This window comes from Micropterus salmoides, unplaced genomic scaffold, assembly GCF_014851395.1.
Source record: "Micropterus salmoides isolate LMB-PRFRI ecotype aquatic unplaced genomic scaffold, ASM1485139v1 Ms_hic_scaffold_2, whole genome shotgun sequence".
Classification (NCBI taxonomy): domain Eukaryota; kingdom Metazoa; phylum Chordata; class Actinopteri; order Centrarchiformes; family Centrarchidae; genus Micropterus; species Micropterus salmoides.
Window position 1 is genome coordinate 22,799,830 of NW_024041150.1, and position 15,604 is coordinate 22,815,433.

General features: G+C 41.6%; 1 protein-coding gene across 39 annotated transcripts in view; it reads right to left on the reverse strand.

Annotated features, from left to right (window-relative positions):
* LOC119912904 (receptor-type tyrosine-protein phosphatase delta-like) overlaps positions 1 to 15,604 on the reverse strand; it is a 371,622-nt gene that overhangs the window by 79,547 nt on the left and 276,471 nt on the right. The gene's annotated exons all lie outside the window — the stretch shown is intronic.

Consider the following 15,604-nt stretch of genomic DNA (forward strand, 5'->3'; position numbering starts at 1 on the left):
TGCCGGGGCTGCACAGACTTGAAAAGATGTTAAAAATGGCTAAAGTGATAAACATTCTGTGGCCATGTCAGCTTACTGTCAATATAATGATTGTGTAGGATTCTGACGCTTCTACCACACATGTACATTTTATGTGAGATTGATAAGAAAGTATCACTGTGACAGCACGCACAGATGACAATCTGCAAAAGCTGCTGGCTTTCCATTACATGAAGCAGAAATCAAAAGATATGGATGGGTAAAGTGGAATGGAAAATCAAATAAGCAACATATTTGACTGGCTCTATTCAGGAGAGAATTACACTCTGCTTGGGTCTGTGCTATTTCTTTATAGCATAAACTTCACATAATTGTCTTTGCCCTCAACCATGGAGCGGAAAAGCTTGCCTCATATTTGTCTCCGTAGGAGCAGAGATGGATTATGTAGCAAATCATTCCAGGGATTCGACATTGTATATTTAAACAGACTCTAATTTTATGGATAAGTAGTGCCAAGCCATTTCCGATGGATGCCAGTTGTCGGGCCATAAGAAGTGACACATTCCCTGCACTGTGTTTTCTCAGGCGCTTACAGGCAAACTAGCTCATGCTCCAGCAATCTTGCAAGATGACAACTGGCTTCCTTTCAGCAGCTCAGATATCCTGTGAATGTTCCTAAGTTCAGCAAACCAGGTTACACCGAAAACAAGCGTTTTCCCCCCAAAAATAAGCCGGCCTTTAATTCTAATTGCCCCACGTCTACTGTACATACAGCCAATCTCGTTCCACCAGTTTTCACATTCTAAGATTCAGGGAATCTTTCACTAATCTGTTGGGACTAAATTTAATAGACAATGTAAAAATATATACGAAACGGCAGTTAAAATGCAGTTTCTGAGGAACCCCCGAACAGCAAATCTCTCTCTGTACATCGTTCTCTGCAACCAGCTGGGGCAAAGAATATGCAGGGGAGGTACCACAAACAGTCACTCAAGGACCAAAGTGACCTTTCACAGGCCACTAATTTTATGCAGCAGTGAAGAAGAGTATTGCATATAAAAGAGTTAAAGAGAGGAAAAGAAAAATTGCAGTAATTTTTTAGCGAACACTGAGTGTAATGTGTATTGTAAGATCGGCATTGTACAATTTTCAATGCTAGCTTTAACAGCTACTGTTACAGTAATAGCATTTGTTTAATGACTGAAGCTGTACAGCTTCCTTTCTTGCATGGCATGTACATTAAATGCTTATAATGCTGCCACGTCACAATTTATTTTGTCACATTTCTGGCTCCCTGGTCTTGTTTATTTCATAAAATATTAATTACTAAGAATTAAAAGATGGTTTGTGGTCAAAATATTGCCACTAAGCTGCTGTATTTTATATAATTTATGTCAAAATACCATATCATTATCAAAATTAGTTAAACTAAGATGCTTATGACTTTTTATTACATTTTTAATTAGTTTGTTGCACATTAAATGAGTGACATGCAATACTGCAGGATAAGACATTAGCTGTGTATTAGTGGGTTGTTTTTGTGAGCTACACATTATTAATATGTCTCCAAGTAAACCACATGCAGTAAATCTAAGTTGAGGTCTTTGAATTGTTAATTGCGAACCCCTGAAGAAAACAGTTGAGCTTGTGTGTGTGGCTATGTCTTTGAAGAGCTACAGATGGGTAACAAATGAAGGCGGGTGGTATTGGGGTCAGACTGGGGTTTTTTACTTGGAAGCAAACAGTGCAATGTCACCCCAGGAGCAAAAAACAACAGGCCCCAGGGGACATCATTAAAATAATCCAGTGAAATTAAGGGCTTCAGATCACTTTTGAAAGACTCTTTCTTCATGTGTGGAAATGATTCATCGGGAGATGAGTAGAAGTGTAAAGAGGACGACTCTGCGTGCATGTGTCTGTTTACACTGTTTACAGTGTGTGGGTCTTACCAGACACTCTTTCAAGGTGTGTTCATCAACCTGTTAAAAAAGGAAATGCACTACAGTATGACACAGCTGGTCCCAAAACATCCTTTTTTTTTTTTTAAAGTTGTATAAATTTTCCATTGAAATCCTGCTTTTGCATAGTTATTAGCCAAAATACTATTGTTTTAACCTTGAGAATAGCTCCATTACTTTGTACAGGGGAGGTTTGGTGGAGTTTATGCTGGAAATCTGTCAAAGTAAGTAAAGAGAACCGCAAATAACAATTTGAATTGCTATTTGAGAAGCAACTGACAGGAAGAGAAACCAAACAAAGAGGAGCAAAATACTCAGAGACGCTGATGACTTCATGAGAATCTTGAGGTTGTTTTGAAGTATATATTAAAAAATGCTTTTCTGAGTTGATATAGACTATACTAACTGTGTTTTGATGGGTGGTTTAATGGAATATTGTGTCATGTTTTCTCAGAGCCAGATGTGAAAAAAGGGTCTGGATTTCTAAAGCCTCCTTAGGGTACAAGGCTGTTGGGGACCGGAGATGTGGCCTTTGGGCTGATGGAGTTAGTTGCGCTTCTCTTCTTAGTCCTTTTCACCCTTTGCCAAACTGAGCCTCAGTTGACAGAGCGAGAGGATACACAAAAGGGCCGGCCTCAAGTGCAAATGTTTGCCAGCAGTAATGGGCTCTAGTCCACTGGGTGGGTGAATGTGGGTTTTGTGTGCATTACAGTGTATAGATATAAGCATGTGAATAGGAATACTGTACAGAAGAATATATTTAATTGTGGGTCTAGACAATGCTCTTATGTATTTGTGAAGGGAGAGTGTCATTACGATTGTAAATCAGCCAGCTGGGGGACAGAAATGTACCCTTAAAAGCATAAAGACCTATCTAAAATGCCCTTTTCACTGTTATCTGAATTATTCTAAAAGCACAACTGTAAGTAATGGCTGGGGCTATTGGCTTTTAATGTGGAGTAGTGAAACTGCGAGGAAGAGAGAGTAAAAAGCCAATGACATTGTCACAAATTGCCACAAGGTATGGTCCTCAGTAAGGAATGACTTCATCCCTTTTCTCACATAGATTAAAGGTTAAATAGTGTGCCGCATCATTGTTAACTTCATGAATATTCTAGGAAATCTAGTACACTTAAGGATATAAAGGAGACAAAGAGGGTCAAGCTGATGCAGAGGCAGCTCCTATTATAACGGCATGAAATGTCAGTTATCTGAATCATAACGTACAGAATTCGAATATATCAGACAAGGATATAAAGTGTTCTTTCTTTTTGTAATTATTATAACACACTACATCCATCAATGGCTTTGACCTGCGCAGCCATCTGCATGTGAGGGGAAAAATTGAACATGTCATGCGAGCGCTTATATATCTGAAAAGCATGGTCACCACTTCAGCATACATTTCGTTGAATCAGATAGTGGCACTAATGGCAGTGTTATCCACTCATTCATCCCTTTATGAGAAGCTTTCTCCTTCCGTTCTTCTCTCATTCTGTATCAGGATTTATAATATTACTTTGTATTGTAAATGACTCCTATATGATAGTTGTACCATTTGGGAATTGAATATACTACTGGAAAATCAGCATCATATAGTTTTACTTAAAGGGACTATTTTTGTGTAATGTACCGGTAAACAGCAGAAGACTTATGTTGATAGCAGAGTTCTCCTTGGTGTGTTTTTGGAGCAGATATTTCCTCTCTGCAGCATGTAAGGCGAGTCCCCTGTCATTAATCATTCTACAGGTGCAGGAGCATTGTCAGAACCCATACGTCCCTGTGCCTTTTCAACCTGGGAGGAAAGTTGGGAGGGGGGGGGTTAACACATCCCTAAAAAACAATTTCCCTTCCCCTTCTTCTTCTGCTCTGAGTTTGTCAGGAGGGGGAACCAAGTCCAGATTAATTAGATTCCATTTTGTGGTCATCTTCGTTTTTTCCTCCTTCCATGACTCTCTTGTTTTTCTTTGTCTTGCCTACAGTCCTTACAGCCATCCCGGCACCATTTATCACGTTGCCATCTCGACAGTGCCTTCCCCCTTCCGTGCTGGGAAGCCATTAGAGCATCTCTGCATCGTGGTGGCCAGATTGCATTCCGGTCCCCGCTCGCGACATTTATCATCTTTTGTCCTAACTTTTTATCTGCCCCTGCCCTGTGTGAAGCCCTATCTGCAATGCCCACTATAATGAAACATTGGGAGGTGAGGCTCAAGTAAATAACCTAATTAAACCTAGCAAACAGGGACAAAGGGGAGAAAATGCACAAAAGGCCTTTGTGAGAATGCCAGAGGAGGAACACTCACAGATGGCAGCGAGGAAGTCGAAGCAGTGATGTGGCACGATGCCCATACCACCTTCTCATCTCTGTATTTATAGTACTCCTAGTGGTGCTGTTATTTGTCCAAAGATGTCCTCTTTACGTGATTTGGACCAACATAGTATGACAGTTTATCCTTATTCTGACAAAGCACTAAGAAATGAGGAAGAAGAAATGCTCCTGTAAAGACAAGGATATATCTCTGTGATAAGGCACAGAGCTTTGAATAATGGGTCCAAAAATCTGTCCCTCTCACTCCTTTCTAATTCTTAGGCAAAAGTCGAGCCAACTCTGATTGGTCTCATTAGGGACAAAATGAAGAATGCCAAGCGTCATAATTATCGGCGCACCACTGCAAACAGTATCGAGTCAATACAGCAAAATGTCAGGAGGCCATTACTGGGCAATTATTAATCCATATCAAGCTGGGATGGACAATTTAATTATCACCTAATCAATATTTCCAGATCTTGTACAGATGTAGAGCAGTGACCGGGTGGATAGATCTGCCTTCCAAGAAGCCAGTGTGGGGGGCGGCTCTACTGTACCTGAACGCACTAGGGAAAGAATAAAAAGATCTAGATATGTCTAAGCTGAAAAACTTTCCTCGCTCCGGCAGTGGTTGCAAGCATTTCGGAGGACGCAATAGTACCTTGGGTGGTCTACAGGTTTAAGTGCCTCTGCGCCACTTTGACTTTGATATTTGCTCATTAACTGACTCAAACCTAAATGTATTTGTTTTTTTCTAATGCTGTCATAAAAAGCAACCTTGACCAAAGATATGACCGGTGCAAGCACAGCTCAAAAAGCCACTGCAGGATGCAGGAGCAATGTACTGATGAAACAGAAAAAAGTGCTAGTTATTTGTGTAGCTTTTATTAACAATTTGCTGTAATATTCCATCATTGCCAATAATATTGCTTACTTTCTTTTGGTACTCTCTGTGTTGTCGATGCAGCCTGAATAATTGCTCTCATTGTACCTGAAACAAACTATCTCAAATAATGTCAGTCAAGCCTTTGTGCGAGTGATGAAACAAAATGAAGGCTGTGTAACAAGCCCTTGTGGGTTTCAAAGACACCACACAATGAGGCATGGCAAAACAAAAGTGGCTGTCTTCCATGAGATAGCAGTCATCTCGAGATAAGAATACCCTCTCACGGTTCTGTTTTGCTTTTTTGTTTGCTATTATTGTGACTCCCACCTCCATCCCTGAATCGCTTTAGTCACTATGCAACCAATTGATTATCACTAAGTTGCCTGGACCTGGGTTATTTTCACCGCTTATTGCCTCACTGTCTGTTTCAATGGATTATGATTTTAACATAAGATTGCATTTTCAGCTCACCCAGCACACATTATAAACCAGCATTATTCTTTCATTTTCCCCCCATAATGCTTCAGTTTCCATTTGCAATAATAATAATACCACAAGCCAATAGTACCACAAGCTGAAGAGCTTCCCTTTGTGCACACCAATGCTCACTTAATTCATGCAGCCTTGAAATGTTGACTCCCAGCTTTGATAGAAGTTGGTTGAAGTTTAACATTTAATAAGTGATACTTTCTAGACAAAACTTTTTTTTCACTGTGTGTGACATGAGACTCGGAATAAGATCAAAATGTGACATTCAATCCAAAATGCAATATCTTTAATCTGTTTACCTTTGACTTTCATCACCAATTTCAGATCCTTAAAGAAACGGTTGAGATAATTTCATAAGATGTCAAGAACCTAATCATATCTGTAGGATTAAAGTTGTAGGCTCTAGGATTACTTTTTGGGAAATTATCTTTGAGCTTTGCAAAAATAAAAAAAAGGAGTTGTGACTAAGCAGTGAAGAAACATAAAAGAAGTCCCTGTAACTCATATTAGCTTTCCCTTTCCTTGATTCCTATCACCTCATCTGGCACGAATGCCTTTGAAAGCCAATCCACCCATTCTTTTAGTTAATCTCTATGTAAGCTCTTTCTCTCCCATGTTTTGATTTCTTTTTTTTTCTATCTACCTACTCCTTACCACAGTGTGGCATGGTATGTTTAGATTCCATATCTTTGGCAGTTTACATACTGATTGTCGGTCAATCCGACACATTCTCCTTACCTATACTTTATCTGCATTCATTTATTTTATTAAATTGTCAAACCAAGTACTAACTTCTCTGGAAACATACATTTGTGTACTGTACATACAGCACATTACTGAGGCAGACACCACAGAATATGGTTATTTTTAGCATAGGTCAAAGTGCATTTTCCAGACCATCTGATCAGAGGTGCTCTTTGGCAGTAATAGAGAATGAAAGCATATTATTGCAGATGCCATTGTCCATCTCTTGCTTCCATTAGGTGTCCAGTATGTGTGTGGAGAACACAATACTATTTTTATACATGTGTACTGCTCAGACTATGAATATGCGTGCAACTGTGCAATGCTGGTACTGCTAGCATATACTGTACATACATTCTGTGTGCATTAGGAAGGAGCACATATCAGATACTGAATGTGTGGGAGTACCACACTACCACATGTGCAAAATTACATTACACTGCCAGGTATAAAATTGTGTACATTTCAAGGCAAAGAAGTTGCTTGAGAATGCGTTTTGAGACAAACCTTTTTGTGATGCAGAATGAAAGCAATTTGCAGCATCAGCAGTCAGCCAAACACGTATAACATGCATCTCATCTCGTCGTGTTCAACCAGGCCTTTCAGTACCACTTTGCTACCTGCTAACTGACTAATGTCTTCTGGGCCTCCCCATTCTCCTCCCACTGGAGTTGGCATAATTTGGCCAAAGATACAAACAAGGCTGTCCCTGTGGGACTTAACGGCAAAACTACAGCTAATCACTTCCGTGGACATCTCTCCTTGAATAATCACAACGGAGTCAAACAGCCAATTTAATTGCGCTGTGTAATGAGAGGCAACAGATCATGTGGTGTGAAAATTCTGTCTTACCCAGGCTGTGGCAGGAGGAGATTGAGGAAGGTAAAGGGAATCATGTGTTACTTTTCCCCTCTCCGAGGGGTGAGAGGAGGAGGCTGGGGAAAAAACTTATTTGGAAGATGTACTTAAAGAAATCCATCTAGGTATAGATCCTGACCTCATTGAGTCTGCTCAACAGCCTTCCCCTACGGCCCCCTGTATTTGCTCTCTTGTACTAGCTATCAGACTGAGGGAGTGATAAAAGTGGGGAGCTGAGTGGATTAACTAAGGACTAACTAAGGCGTGAGGACTGAGTGAGATCGAACTTGGACTTAAAGTTTGTGATGAAATACTGTATGTTAGACTGCATGTTTGCCTTCACGGGGCCCTAAAAGGTCTTATCTTTTGAGGCCACTCTGGATACCACCCTACCTACCTCTCTGTTGAACATTAATTATCTACACTTAACTTGAAGTGTCCTTCATCATGACTCAAGTGATGGAGATGATTGTGGTAATTAATTAGTTGATGAGAGAATGATGAATGACATGGAAGACGGCACCATGGACTATTAAAGCTAAAGGGAAACAGACTGTTCATGGATGTTATGATGGATGCTTTATAAACACCTCATAAATGTCCAGAGACCCTTCGATAATGATATGTATGTGTAGGAATGCATATTCCATGTTCCACGGTGTGATGGGATGGGCACTTAGAGCGCTGCGCTGTTAGAAACAAGGGCTTGGCTCAGTTTCAACTGGACAGGCCTATGCTTCTGGCTGTGGCGTGAGAGCATTTTCGCCTCTCAATGGAGGCTTACGCTCTCATTTGCCAGTATAATTTCTATCACACCATAACTAATAAACCACACTAAAGCTGTGTGTCACAGTAAATCTCAGCTCTGCAAATGGCACGACTCACTCGGCGATGCAGGGAAGCCAAGGAGAGGGCGCGCGCAGGTCCGCGAGTTTGTGAATAAGCGCGCAAGAGAGTGAGTTAATGAGCGAGCAAGCAAACAAACGAGTGAGAGGGCGGATGGACAGAAAATAGTGACAGATGCAGTGTGTGAGGGAGTATTAGGTGAGAAAGAGTGCTCTCCAAAGACGGACTTTGAGCACTCACTCTATCACTTCATTGAATGTAAATCAACTTTGACAGAGGGGAGCTTAGGGCATTAAAGATTTCCAATCGGCATCAAGCATTGGAGAGTGCTGTAGGTAGGAAGGTGGGGATGTAAGCTTTCTGGCTGGGACTGGGAGACAGCCCTGAGGCATTCCATGGAGATGAATGGTTTAGACCATTAACCCCACTGCAGAATCCCAACATACCCCACAGGCACACAAATGTGCCGCGCTGAGATCAGTGCAATGTGTCGCACTCTCAGGACCCCTAGAGTGAGACCAAAGCTCCAGCCTGGGGCCAGGTGTTACCCACACAAGCTCACACGCACGGCCACACACACATAGATGCATGAATTCTGAGGCAGATAATTCAAAAACACTTTTATAATCTAACTGTTATGTATTATAAAAGCGCGCACACACACACACATTCCCTCTCTTCAAACATACTAATCCAGAGAGAAAGGATTTTGCTCCCTCAGACAAAGCTATGCATTCAGCAATATCCAGGTGGCTCTCTAACAGTATTTTCAAGAGAATAATTAATGAATAGAATGGGAAATACCACCTGGTGTCATGCAAGCTCCCCTATAGTTTTACATTTAGCTGGTTTTCTGTTATTCGTTTAATTTCTTTTACTAGTATACAAAAAAATAGACTGGTTCTTAGTGAACGGCAGGTGCTAAAGATATGTTTTAAAATTACAGAGCGTTAATAATCACTGAAATCGTAATCATGGGTCTGCTTTACTTGTGCAAAATCGATTAATAAGCCGTGAAGGTATAGTAGGTGAAGTCATGCTTTCGCCAGACCTGCATTAAATGGCCATTTATTCTGGGATGCCTGAATGCAGAAAGTGCTTGATGAGTCAATCCAGAGTCAGGACATAAATCCACTACCATTGCAAGACTGCACTTGTGCAAATAAAGCCATCAGACAATCTCCGCCCCTTTTTGATTTTGAACCAATCCATAAATCCATCCATCGTCCATAAACATGGTGCTATTTTGACTTGTATTTTGTGAATTTAAAAGTGTGTAAAATGTGAATTTTGTTGTTGGAACTAAATCTGTCATCATCATTGAGCTTTCTACATTATGTTTTAGTATGACTTCCCCGTCTTAGATAACTGCATGTTTAGATGATGTGTACTCTAGCTCTTCATTTTTCCAACTGCACACTGCGGAAAAACATCATCTGTGCAGGCAAACGCTGATGTATTTCAGACTTGACTGGTCCAGTAATCCCATTACTGCAGCAACAGCATCAATCTATTAATTGCACTGTCACTGGGGCGATGTCATGAAACACCTGCATTGTTATACAGTTCACTGGCATAGCGTACAAAGAGTGATCAGATTTAGTACATATGCCAGCAAGGCCAGAGCCATGCCAAGTGTAAGCCCAGCAGATGCAAAACAGCTGGCATTGTGCTCAGCTCACCGGCTGATCCCAGCTTCAAAGGCATGCTACAAGGTACCTTTTGTGTAAGAGTGTGCGTGTGAGAGAATGAGAGTGTATATTATAGACCTAGTCTGGCGCACTGCGTTTACATGGTGCTCTATTGTGTTTTTGGCACCTTAAATGCTCAAAGGACAGATAAGGAGGTGCCACAAATCCACTGAAATCCATAGCATTTCAAAGTGTTTAAGACCCAGTCATTTCATGTAGAGATATTCAAATATATGGATTTTGTGGAAGGGTTTCTGAAAGTTTGTTGATTGCCACTCTGATGGATTTACAATTTGGATTATGGTGTTTTTGTTCTGTCAATATTCCCGCTGAATAGACATGAATGGTACAGCGTGGTGAAATTGCCTCACCATTTTCAACTCAATGTGTCTTGGAGACATAAGTGCACTTAGATATAGCATTAGTGGCTCTGGGGCTAGCCTTTAATTACCTGCATCAGGGCCTGTACAGCATCTCCATATTGCGTGTGATTATTTGCTTTTCTTGAGAGTGGGAGGGTCATGAGTGTGGTGAAAATTGCTTGGCTTTTGTGTGAGTCTGTGGTCTAAGTGCAAGGTGAAATCACTGCAATCCATAGATGAAGCTAATGGCCTTAAATAATACACTTGGGCATCTTTGCCACAGAAATCGGCATTCATGGAGTTAATAATGGGCCTGATCCAACCTTCAAACATAATTGCACAGCACATTGTTGACAAGGCGTTGGTACAGGCATTTTCAGCCAAAGAAGACGATAATGACTTCTTACTCATTTAGTTCAACCTGCGAGCAAGAAGCATCTTGCATGGCACTGATAACATTGTTTTATCTCCGATTCCCAGTCTAGTCACAAGGTCTTCATCCAAACAACTAGATGGTAATTAAGTGTTGGCACTCTCAGCGAAGGTGTTTTCACCACGTTTATTACAAGTGTGAACATGAGGCGCCACTTGTAGATGTCGATGCTGTTTTCTTTTGTTTTTTTTAAAGATGCAGTGTGCTAACACACATTTTGAAATGAACGAGTGGAGCCAACAATGAGATTTCCACTTGAGCAGTGTCCGGCAGAATGATGAACGAGGTGGCAGACTGGGGGGAATTACAGTGATTTAAAGTGGAATCAAAACCGCCATGAGTCCCCTTGCTTTAATGGCATTTCATGTGGATACACAAACGTGTAAGCCGTGTGTGTGTTTATTTGTGTGTCTAATTAAATGTGTGTGTGGAGGTAGTGGGGAGGATGTAGGCTGTAGCTCTTAAGAGTACATACTGTGCTTGAATCGGTGTGTGTGCGTGGTTTGTATGTTAGCGCTGTGTGGGTATGAGAGTAAAAGCGAATGGAATAGACTCAATTTAAATCAAATTAGCATGCAGGCAAATTAAGCAGAGGGATTTAATTTGAGCTGTTGTAAAAATGCTAATTTCAGTACAGCCCGGAAGCTCATATGCAAATACAACACTATTTTACAATAATTCATATTAGGCCAGCCATGCATAAAACACACATATTACAGCCTGATGTCATCAGAGGAATAGAGTTAGCTTTCGGACTTGCTACAAGGTGATCCTGTTTAGGGGATATGTGCGCATATGCATGTATGCAAGAGACTTCTCCATTCATCTGCATGTGTCAATGGTTTAGCTCAGATTGCATCACATTATGTTCCCATGTTCATAGTATTGTAGTAGTGTGTCTCCTTGTGTGTGTGCATGCTTCTGTATACTACAAACATACATCTCCCTGATTTTGTTCCATCCTAACAGATATACAAACAGCGCTACAAATCATAGTTATGATCATCTGCATTCCACCCACAAAATACTGGAAACAACTGCAACGCTGGCAGATGCTGTTGGGTTGTTACTGCCGTACCGCTAAACAAATGACTCCTCATAGAGCAGTATGCGCTCTTGGATCATAAATGTGTAACTTGCTTCGACATATCTTATAGTGAACATATGGGAAACTGGTTCCTCACACAAAAACAGCATTGAGAGTCCGATTTTAACTGTAAAAGGAGGGGAAAACTTCTATCCTATAATTATTTAACAAAATTTAAAATGTGACTGTGTTGTTGTTGCATTAAAAAGTGAGTAATTTTGCTCCCATCTTTTTTCTTCACACTAATGGATCAAAAGAAATGCCGCATCGATGGACAGTTTGCTGTTTTTGCCCCATGTGGTTCCACCTTTGATTGCTCGCTCAAAGGGATTGCACATGCATTTGATGCCTGTGGATGCTGCAAGTGAGCGCGTGTGCGTGCGCGCTTCTGGACATATGGCCGGCTGTGAAGAAGTGTAAGCGAGAGAGTTCAGGTTTGAGTGTTAACATCTTAATGTTTGGAGAGGCTTGAGAAGCCTGTCAATACCCATTTGACGTGTTAAAAGAGGAGGGCGCTGGCTCGCTGGGGACTCACCACGCCGTGCACCAGCAATGGGAGGAATCAATTAAAACACTATTAGGCCGAGGGTTTGACATGGTTCAACACAGCATGGGGCAGCGCTGGGTAGAAAATGAGTGGGGGTGGGTGGTGAAAACCGGTTTTCCCTACAGATGTAGCTCAGCATGTTTTTTAAAACTGTATTTTTGATGTGAATTTGTTCAGTGAGAGAAAAAAATCCTAAAACAGTCAGCAATTTTCAGTTCAACTGCTACTAATGGTAATGTAGCTCCATCAAAATAGGAAAACTTTCTAGTTACTCACACTGAGACACATTCTCACTTTTTTTTTGCTTCATATCAGTGTCCGGCTCATAAAACAATCCATCAGGTTAATGAGCAGCCAAGTTATTTAGTGTGGATGCCCACACCAGAGTTTTCTTCCCTGCCCAGGTGGAGATGTTAAACGCCTCCAGCTCTCCTCTCATCCTCCGACGCTTCCTTTTACTTCTCAGTAAAACACACAGAGGAATTGTTTGTTGCCTCCCTGCTCTTTCTCCCTCTCTCTCTCGAGCTCTGTCCCCTTGGCTCACCAGGGACAATTATGCCTTTCTTTCAAGCTATTGCCAAGCCCAATTTGCCACACAAATTAATTGGGCCTCATTTGAGAGGGGACAGGGTGAAGGAGAAAACGAGAGAGAGCAACAGAGGGGGAAGGCCAGAGACAAAACAATAACAAACCCACAGACCAAACAGAGAGATATAGCTACACAAACCCTCTAAGATCAGTTTTGAACCCATCATGTCCTTCACTGCTACATAAAGGCTACACTTGGAGACATTTGTAGAAAGAACAAATTTGGAAGCACTCCCATTAACACATTAACTTTAATGTGTTTGTATTAGGGGGCCTGACTGGCATTTTACTAAAGTGGGGGCTGCAGTGTCCACTGTGTGGGGTGGTGAGTAGGACTGGCTCAGAGGATCGCGCCATCTGTTGAGCAGGCCAACTCAGCCATTTTCTTCTCTCGCGTGTCTCATATCCTCCACCATGCCCACAGCCGGAGGCTAGCTCACACCCAAATGGATGTAGAGCACCAACAGAGGGCAGCTTTCCCTTCGGAAATGCAGCTGGAGTTTTGATGCTGGGGGTTGGTCTGGAGCACACAAAATTCTTTTTGGTCCTCAGTGCACACCGCAGATGGGGAGAGAGAGTGTCTGGGCTGGTTATGCACAGGACAGGAAATTAAGGAGTTTCTATGTCGCTGGAAGGGGCTATTGCAATAGCAAGGGGAGAAAGTGGGAAGGCCAAGATGCAGGCGGATTTAAGAAATGAGGAGAAAATTGGCAAGAGAGTGATTAGGAGGAAAAACAATAGAGGGGAGCTGGGATGGGGAGGAGCAATCACGTGCCTGTGGGAGATCAGGCAGTGCATCACAGGATGGAGCAAATAAAAATAAAAAAAACAGGTCTGATATGTACTGCCTGAAATGGTTCTGGCTATGAGCAGACACTTACTCTTTTACCTCGGTTGCAGACAGGGCACACATCTCATCCCCGTGACCCCCCCTGGCTCCCACACACCCCCTCAGTCATTAACAGACAGCCACTGTGGATACCTCGTGATACGTTTGTTTTGGCTTTGAACTGATGACCCAGCACAGCTGTCTAAGTAGGGTATGGGGTAGAAGCAGCTGCTCACGGCTAAAGGAAGGAAATTAATGTAGAGGGGTTTTGGGGGGGGGGCGTAATGTAGAGGCGTCAAGATCTGGGGGCTGCTGACCGCACTCGTGCAGGTCTCTGTTACATGATGCTCAAATGTGACTGTGGAATGTCTGGATATGCGAGAGTGGAAGCTTTGTCAAGACAGTTGTCTAAGCGGAAGGTTTTGGCAACTGTGTTTTTTTTTTTTTTTTCCCTCATCAAATGTTGCTCTGTAGATTCACACTAGACTGTGGAAGATGGGTGTTTCTGCAAAGAAAGCTACTAAAGAGCCCCCTCAATGGTAACGTTTATCGACTGTTAATGCCGTTTTGGGAAGGTCCCATAATTAAATTGTGTCAATAAATCCTGGAGCTGCACATAAAAACAGGGGATAAACGGAGAAGACATTTCACCATTTGCCTCTTCCCCACTGTGAGACATATGTGGCGAGAGGCAGAGAAGAACAATAAAACACATTTGAACAGACTGCAAGGAACATTTCTCAAGCACAAAGTTGAAAATCTAACCCATCAATTTCACTTTGCGTGGCTCTGTTGTATATGACCTTGGGTGAACGATCCCTTCATTCAGAGATATTCAGCTGAACTGGGGGGGATTTCAGTCAGTGCAAAGGGAGCAATAAAACTTTTATTCATCACTCTTTGACTCCAGAAGCTAATGATTCATGGATATTAGTGTAAAAAAAAAAAAAAAGAAAAAAAAAAAAGGAGGGTGGTGGGGAGGGAGCAGGACCAAAGCTCAATGAGGTTTGAAAACTGTTGTCACACATCAATGGGCAGGTGTCTGAAGTAACTCAATTCCAATGGCTTCTCATCATGAGATTTTTGGCTAAGGCCTGGGCATTTCTGGTTCACAAGATACGATTTTGAGGCAGAAAGAAGTAGTTGGAAAATAGCGATTTGAACACATTTTGATAGTTTGGTGAGATGAAGAGATTTTAGGTGTGTGCTTGTCACGGGTGTGTGCGTGTGTGAGGCAGGGAGGGAGGAACATAATATGAAGATTACTACTTGCCAACACCCCGTCCTCGAGTTTTACTGATATATTGCCTTAAAGCATTTAATATTATTTGAAGAAAAGTTACTTAGAATCTAAGATCCTGTTCAGACATGTTTTAAGATATAGGCTACAAAAACACCCTGTTTTGAATAGTACATGTGTATTATAATGCACCCCCCCCCCCCCATTACCTGATGTACCTAATTTATAAAATGACATCCATTTCTTCTCTCTCATTCAAAAAATCCAGAATCTATGAATATTCTCAATTTCAAAAGTTAAATATAACTTTTCTCAGTGTGTATGCACTCAAGGCTTCGTGTTTTTGCATTTTGGACTTTTGCAAGGACTCATACTGGACCACAACTGGCTTCCAAACCGGTTGGGATGTCACACAATCATCATGTGGGTGCACGCCTGAAACTCAGATTTAAGGTGAGCAACAAAGAAACTTTCCCCCCTTCATCAGGAGAATGTGAAAACAGCCTTCTGGTGTCAAACTCTGCACATACATCATTCTGCACAGTGAAGGTCAAACTTGTGAGGTAACAATGAGCAAAACATATTTTTGAGCGGTGGTGGTGGGATGTGGGAAAAATGTGATATTTTTTGTTTTATAACTGATGCAGATAATTTCATTCTACCCTTAATTTACTAAAACCTTACTGAATTGAATATCTTTTATTCAAATAAAGAGATTTAACATCTCATACTGGAAGTGATAATAGCACACCAGTATGC